The sequence below is a fragment of the Pundamilia nyererei genome, unplaced genomic scaffold, assembly GCF_000239375.1.
Source record: "Pundamilia nyererei isolate P.nyererei 1_Seehausen unplaced genomic scaffold, PunNye1.0 scaffold00078, whole genome shotgun sequence".
NCBI classification, from domain to species: Eukaryota; Metazoa; Chordata; class Actinopteri; order Cichliformes; family Cichlidae; genus Pundamilia; species Pundamilia nyererei.
Window position 1 is genome coordinate 1,270,710 of NW_005187479.1, and position 6,898 is coordinate 1,277,607.

Sequence of the window (6,898 nt, forward strand, 5' to 3'; positions counted from 1 at the left end):
AGCCTTGATTTACCAGGGCTCTAGAGTGCGACCAATGTGGTCGCAAATGCGACCTAATCTCTCAATGGTGCAACTAAAAGAAAATCGTAGGTCGCCCAACGGTTCGAGTAAAAAAAAAAAAAAAAAGTCTCAGCAGCTCTGAAAGTTTCTGTGTGGTCGACAACAGACACACATTATGCCCATATCGTGGTCTAAACCAATCAGCAATAGTCAAGGGCGGAACCTCTCAGATCCCCATGCCCAAGGTAAGATGTTCAGATATTGAAATGTTCAGTTTGAAGCTTTTGAGGCATTTTTTGATTTTGACTTTCTTTTTATTTTATATATCTTGAGATAGTTTAAGTTTAAATTTCAGCTCAGTGAAGCACTTTAAGCACAAGAACTTATTCAATACCATATTTTTCAGACTATAAGGTGCACTTAAAATCCCTTCATTTTCTCAAAAGTGTGCCTTATGTATGAATTCTGGTTGTGCTTACTGACCACGAACTGATTTTATGTGGTACATGGTGCGCAAAAAGCTGTCAAAATATTTTAGTATGACTTTGGTAAGCACCACTTGATGGATTGTTGGAATATTATGGGTACCGTAGTCAGGAGCCTCGCAGAGTAATACGTACCGTGCTTCAACATAATATTACCGTATTGTGTGTTTATAAGGATCCCAAAATGGTACGGAAATGGAGGAAGCAAGAAGAATGAGTTGAGTAAAGTTAGACCTATCTGACTGTTTGGTTTTGCTTTATGCGCCTTATAATCAAGTGCACCTTATGGTCTGAAAAATAGGGTAGCTTACCTTTCTTGTAGAAATGTGCTCCAAATAAAGAACTTTGTGTTGACAAGATTGTTAGTTAATCATTTACAAATCAGTATTGTCTGTATGGACAGCAATTTTCTTTTAAAAAAAAGTGAACATGTAAAGCTGCGGTGTTAAGGGATGCGGTTGAAAAATTTGGGTGCACATAAATTTTCCACTGATACACCTAAGAAGTTAGTCTAGAGCCCTGTTTACAGTTGTTTTATGTTGCCCTCTTCATTTAAACTTTTCCTCAATGTTTCCCAAGTTTCCTGCACATAAATTAGAGTAGTGCAAGTAAACAAATACAGTATAATATACACTATATACTGACGGAAAAATGGATGAATACTGTTTCTATGTATTAAACATAAATGCAATTTAATCATCAAATGGTGCAAGTAATGTGTGCATGAATTAGTGCCGAGAAAGAAAAAAAAACTGTAATTGACTGCTTGCAGTGGTAATTGTAGTATACTGGACTGGAGTATACTCCTGCTCAGTCAGAGGTTAATAAACATAATTATTCTGTTCATACATCTATGTACTGTTACTGTTACTCACCCTGAAATGTGTCAAATCTGAGATAATTGCCCCAAATCCCACTCTAAAATATAAATGGCCTGTATTTACATAGCGCTTATATATACAGTATAGCCTGGTGCAACCATTAATACAAAAATGTTCCAACAACAAACTTAAAAATGTTGTTTATTTTCTTTATCCCTTTTTTCAGGTGAAGCTATAAACTATGATTGAAAATGGTAATCATCAGCTGCTGTGAGGTTAGCTGGCGTTAGCTGAGGTTAGTTCATAGACTGCAGACTGTTGGACTTGATGGATAGCATTAACAACCTGCTAGCTGCAAATAATCATGTGCAGTTCTGAAAGCAGTCAATGAACTAACCTCAGCTAACACCAGTGGCAAGTGGTCTTCAGTAACAGTAATAAATCACACAGCAATTGTACATTCAAGTAGTTGTAAAAAGCATGACAATATATTAAATAATATATTAAGCATTCAGAATACGTTACTCACATTGAGTAACTTAATGGAATGAAAACTACATTTTGGGGCATGTATTCTGTAATCTGTAGTGAAATACATTTTAAAAGTAACCTTCCCAACACTGAATGTGTTTATATTACCTTAACCACAGGTCTGTAGATATCCACCTAGCACATCATTATATACCAGCTAGCCCAAATTGAAGAACCTTACAAACATTTCTGCTGTTTAGCTTTCTGTTTTTATTCATGTCCAAAGTAATACCAGAACCATTTTTTTTAATTCCTCACTCATTCCTTAGAGCATGGCATAAACCTAGCAAGCTAACTTCATGCTAACCTCTTAAATCAACTTTTTCTATTGATGTCAATAAACTTTATTTTAACACCTAGGAGAGTTGCCACATTAATCATTTTATTGAAGATGAAATGATTTGGGCCATTTGTAACATTTGTAACACGCTGTCAGCAACAGCACTATCATGTAAAAGTAGGGACACAGCATAACTCAAATGTAATGACAAAAGTAACATAGATTGTTTTCCCTCTAAATTTTAATAATAAAACTATGAAATGGCTGATTAACCCTTTAGTTTAATAATAACTTAAATAACAGTATAAGTTTTCAGAATCATACACCATATTGTCATACTGAAAAATGTTTTCTACCTGTCATGTAGTATCTTGCCTCAAGCTTTTTAACCAGCTGCTTTAAGCCCTGCTTTTCCACCATGTAACCATATTGGTAATTTCCATCCACTGTCTGCTGTCCCTGTCATATGTAGTGCAGTTAGTGAGTGCTCCAGTAATGCTCAATTGTTTAAATTTGGTTTGCACATCACTAGTTGCTAGCATCTCCTCCTTCATAGCCTGCTTGTACTCGAATGTTGTGTTTTTGCCTCAAGTAGTGAAACAAGCTTGTTGTTTCCTACTTTGGCAGGAACAGTTTTTGTTCATATTTTACAAAATATTATATATTATACTTTTTGAAGGGGGGGTTGAACTGCCTTGCTTCTTAGGTACTAAATCATCAGACTGACACATGACAGCTCTCTCAGACTGGGACTGTCTCATTGTTGCACGCATGCATGGCGTAGACTTTTTTATTGACTTTTCTGGGGGGACTTCAACACCACCAAAAAATGTTGGGGTTTTTTTGTTGAATTTATTAGACAAACTTGAGAGTGTACTTTAAACTTAATAACTGTTATTTTCTACATGAAATAAAATGAGTTGCATCATAAAAATAGATTCTACTTGAAAATATGCTATCTCAAAAAAATAGAGTGCGCATTATAAGGTGGCAGTGTGTAAGGCTAAAACTGACGAAGTGACTGAAAGTGACCACTACTGAAATAATCCACCCAAGTTTGATCAGTGACCTTTACAATTAGTATATCAGAGTGTTACGGCTGTGGCCATAAGGACTCTGTGTGGGCTGCTTTGTTTCTGTGTCTCTCTAATGTGCTTAAATCTCTTTGCAGGTTCCTCCCCTAATGAAGTGTAGTGAGCTGCTGATTGGACCATGGAACACGTGACTGCGTTCAAAAAGCCCCTCTGACAGCTGCCGCCAGAGGGAGAGAGAGAGAAAAGCGAGTGAGCAGTTTGACAGCAGACGAGGACCTGGCCCTGGTTTCCAACCTATACTTTTCTGTGTATCTGTGTGAGCCGCCACTGGTGTATTAACTTAGTGCTTAGGCACGCATAGGTTGAAGCAGAAGGGGTGACCCTAACCCTAACCCTTTTTCTTTTGAACAGTTTTATCCTGTTTTCGGAGCCAGGGAGCGAGGGATATTATTGTCATTTGTTTGTTTTGTTTCTTTCTTAGGGTTTAGTTAGTTTCCTCTGGCGGGACTTAGTTGGTTTTGTTTATTATTTTGGCCTGGGTTCACCCTGGAGCTATGCTTCCTGACCTTCAATAAAATCACCTTTGTTTTACTCATAACTGGTTTCAGATGTTTGGCTTGGGAACCCGGGCGGGTACTTGTCTCTCTCTCCTCCAACCTTATGTGCGTCTCTACACGCCTAGACTAGGGGCGTAACACAGAGATTCTTATTTTCATTTTTTGAAAAATTTTGAGAAAAAAGTTGTGCCCACTTTTTTTTTTCCAGTGGCCCTCATCCTCTTTCATACATATGTGTAAAAATAATAAAATAAGTAATTTAGTATGTAATGCTTCAAGGTGATGCTTTAACATTTAAAAATGTTGTAAAAAAAAATCATAAAATATCCCCGTTTTAGTATAGCCCTTGCCCTTTGTGCTCGTTGAAAGTTCTTGTCTCATTTGTTTGTAAACCTGACCTCTGAATTCTGGATCTTGTCCATTTACAAAGTTTTCAGATGAGAACCAAATTGCCTTTTGTGGCACAGTGAGGGAGATTACTTGGTAGAGCCCAAAAACTTGTCCAGTCTAAAGTACCCACTTTGAAGGTCACATTGACGTCCAAAGTGGGTAATGGTTGGACATCCAAATTGTGGAACTAGTTTGGTTATGCTATGTCTGGTATGGTTTCTTGATGACAAATCCGAGTTGCATGAGGTACCTTTTCGTTACTAGTACTATGAGGTTCATAATTGTGCCTGTGAGAGAAATATTTCAATAACTACAGGACGTATTGCCATCAAATACCCTCAGGATGAACTGCAGTCACTTTAATTGATGCTATTTTTTAATCACAAAAATAAACAAATTAAAAAAGGTTAATCTAACAGAATACATGAGACTTTCTCAGTACCAGAAAACAAAATGTTATTAATGTTATATATCTATGTTATACATGTTTGTTAGTGTTAATTTAATGTTTTATGTGTTTTTAACATTCTTACACTACATTGAAAACAAAGGAGAAAAAAAATCGATATGCCCAATAGAGGAAGATGGAGACAAATAACAGGTTAGTGTTCCCTTTGTCTGCTGCTGTTTCAGTGCACATTGTACTCACACGAGGTTCTATACACATTAATGAGATTGTGTTTGTTGTGGAAAGCGTTCTACATTGATTGATGCTGCTGGGGACTTAGTGGCGCTTGAAAAACGATAGCATATTCTCCCACTAGAATTTCTATTGTAGGTCTTATTTAAAAAAGGAATTGAAGGAAAAGATACAAGTGGTTTTAAAGTGAAGATTAATTCAAGCTCATTATTATTAATCTATTGCTTGATTTTATTTTCGAATGGTGATGAAGGATTGTTTAAGAAAAAAAATGAAGTTAATGTAATTTGACTGAAAATTATTTTGGTAAATGTCAGCAAACAAAACAAAAAGCACCACGGCTACCAGGAGATCACTGCCGAGAGGTATTGTGTTATCACATGCCTATCAACTCTTTTTGGTGGTGGAAAGAAAGAACAATTGTCTATGTCAGACTCATAGATTTGTCAGTCTAAGCAGAAATGCTGTGCCATCTCTCTACCAAGTCACCACCTCCACCTTATCCTGGGTGATGCCGAGGCATTCCCAAACCAGTCACAAGTCTCTTATGTGTTCTGTGTCTTTCAGACATGACCTAAACATACCTGGGAGTTGTTCCTAAGAATACTATCTAATCTAATGCCTGAACCACCTCAACTGGTTATTTTTGTTGCAAAGAAATTACCTATCTACTCTATGAGTGTCTCTTGAATAACGGAGCTCTTCACCCTATTGCTGTGGATGAGTCCAGAAAGTCTTTAGAAGAGTCACTTCAGTCTGTTATCATAGATCAACACCTATGGCCCAGACACACTAAAAAAGTATGTCGGACAAGTAGACTGGCCAGCTGCTGTCCTGTTCTGGTCAGTGACATTATTTCACCTGCAAAGCAAGCAGGCAGATGCAACAACAATAACAGATTTTTTTTTATATCAGTAACCTATTTTCATATTACATGAAGCATCATAAATTACTGAAATAAAACTGCAGTTCTTAGTGGTGCCGCAGGACTGAACAGAGTGGGCATTTCACTAATATTTGTGACTAAAAGTCAAGAAAAATATTCAACCCAAATACTGTTTTCTTTTTCACAACAGCAGTTAAAATGCCACTGTTATCGGTGAAGCTGGCCCATTTCTGACACACACAAACAGTGTGCAGCAATGAGGCCAAAGAAACTAACCCAGGTGGAGTGAGAAATAATTTTTTCTTGATTTTACAATGATGGCATCTCACCTCAGAGCTGTCCCAGAACATACTAATCTGATGCTCAAGCCACCTCCACTTGCTACTTTCACTGCAAAGAAACTCCTACTCTATCTAGCCTGAGCACCTCTTGAATAACCGAGTTCCTCACCCTATATTTGAGGGTAAGCCCAGAAACCCTTCAGAGGAATCACTTCTGCCTCTTATCAGGGTTTGACACAACCAGCGGCCTGGGGCCATGAAATATGTTGGACAAGTAGATTGTCCAGTTGCTACTGTAACTGCTATCAAAAGCTGTGTGGTTAAAAGCCAATAAGAGTCCTTTATCAAACTACCTATTTAATAAGCTCAAACGTTATGAAAGATGGCTTTTCAGCTCTAAACCTCTGTACCTCTATGCCTCAGACTCTGAGAGTCTAATTTTATCCTGACTACTTTGCACCGAGCTTCTAACCACTCCAGTGGACAGGTTTCAGCCTTTGGCTGTGCCAACAATTAGTTGCAAAAATGAACAGAACACAATCCATGACGAAGGGCAGCCTAACATATAGACAGGGACCAAATACCCCATAATAACAGGCTTGATACTGAATACTCCCAAAAAGTACACCCTGAAAACAAATGTTGAATTCCTTCTCCATGTCGACAAAACACAAGTAAACTGGTAGACTTTCATGGACTTTAAATCTGGAGTTTAAATCAAGTAGTTCAACAGAATAATTGGATTAATTGTTTATGTGATGGAAAGAACTTTTCAACAATTCTCCACGTCAGATTCACAGATTTGTCAGTCTAAGTAGAAATGCCCAACTCTCCCAAGCCACCTCCAGATTCTCCCTGGTGATGACAAGGCATTCCCAAGCCAGTCGCAAAACCCTTGTGTGTATTTTGACCCTTTGAAATATGACCTAAATGTACCTATGACTTGTCCCTATAAGCATATAATACCTGAACCACCTTATGTATCTATCTGTA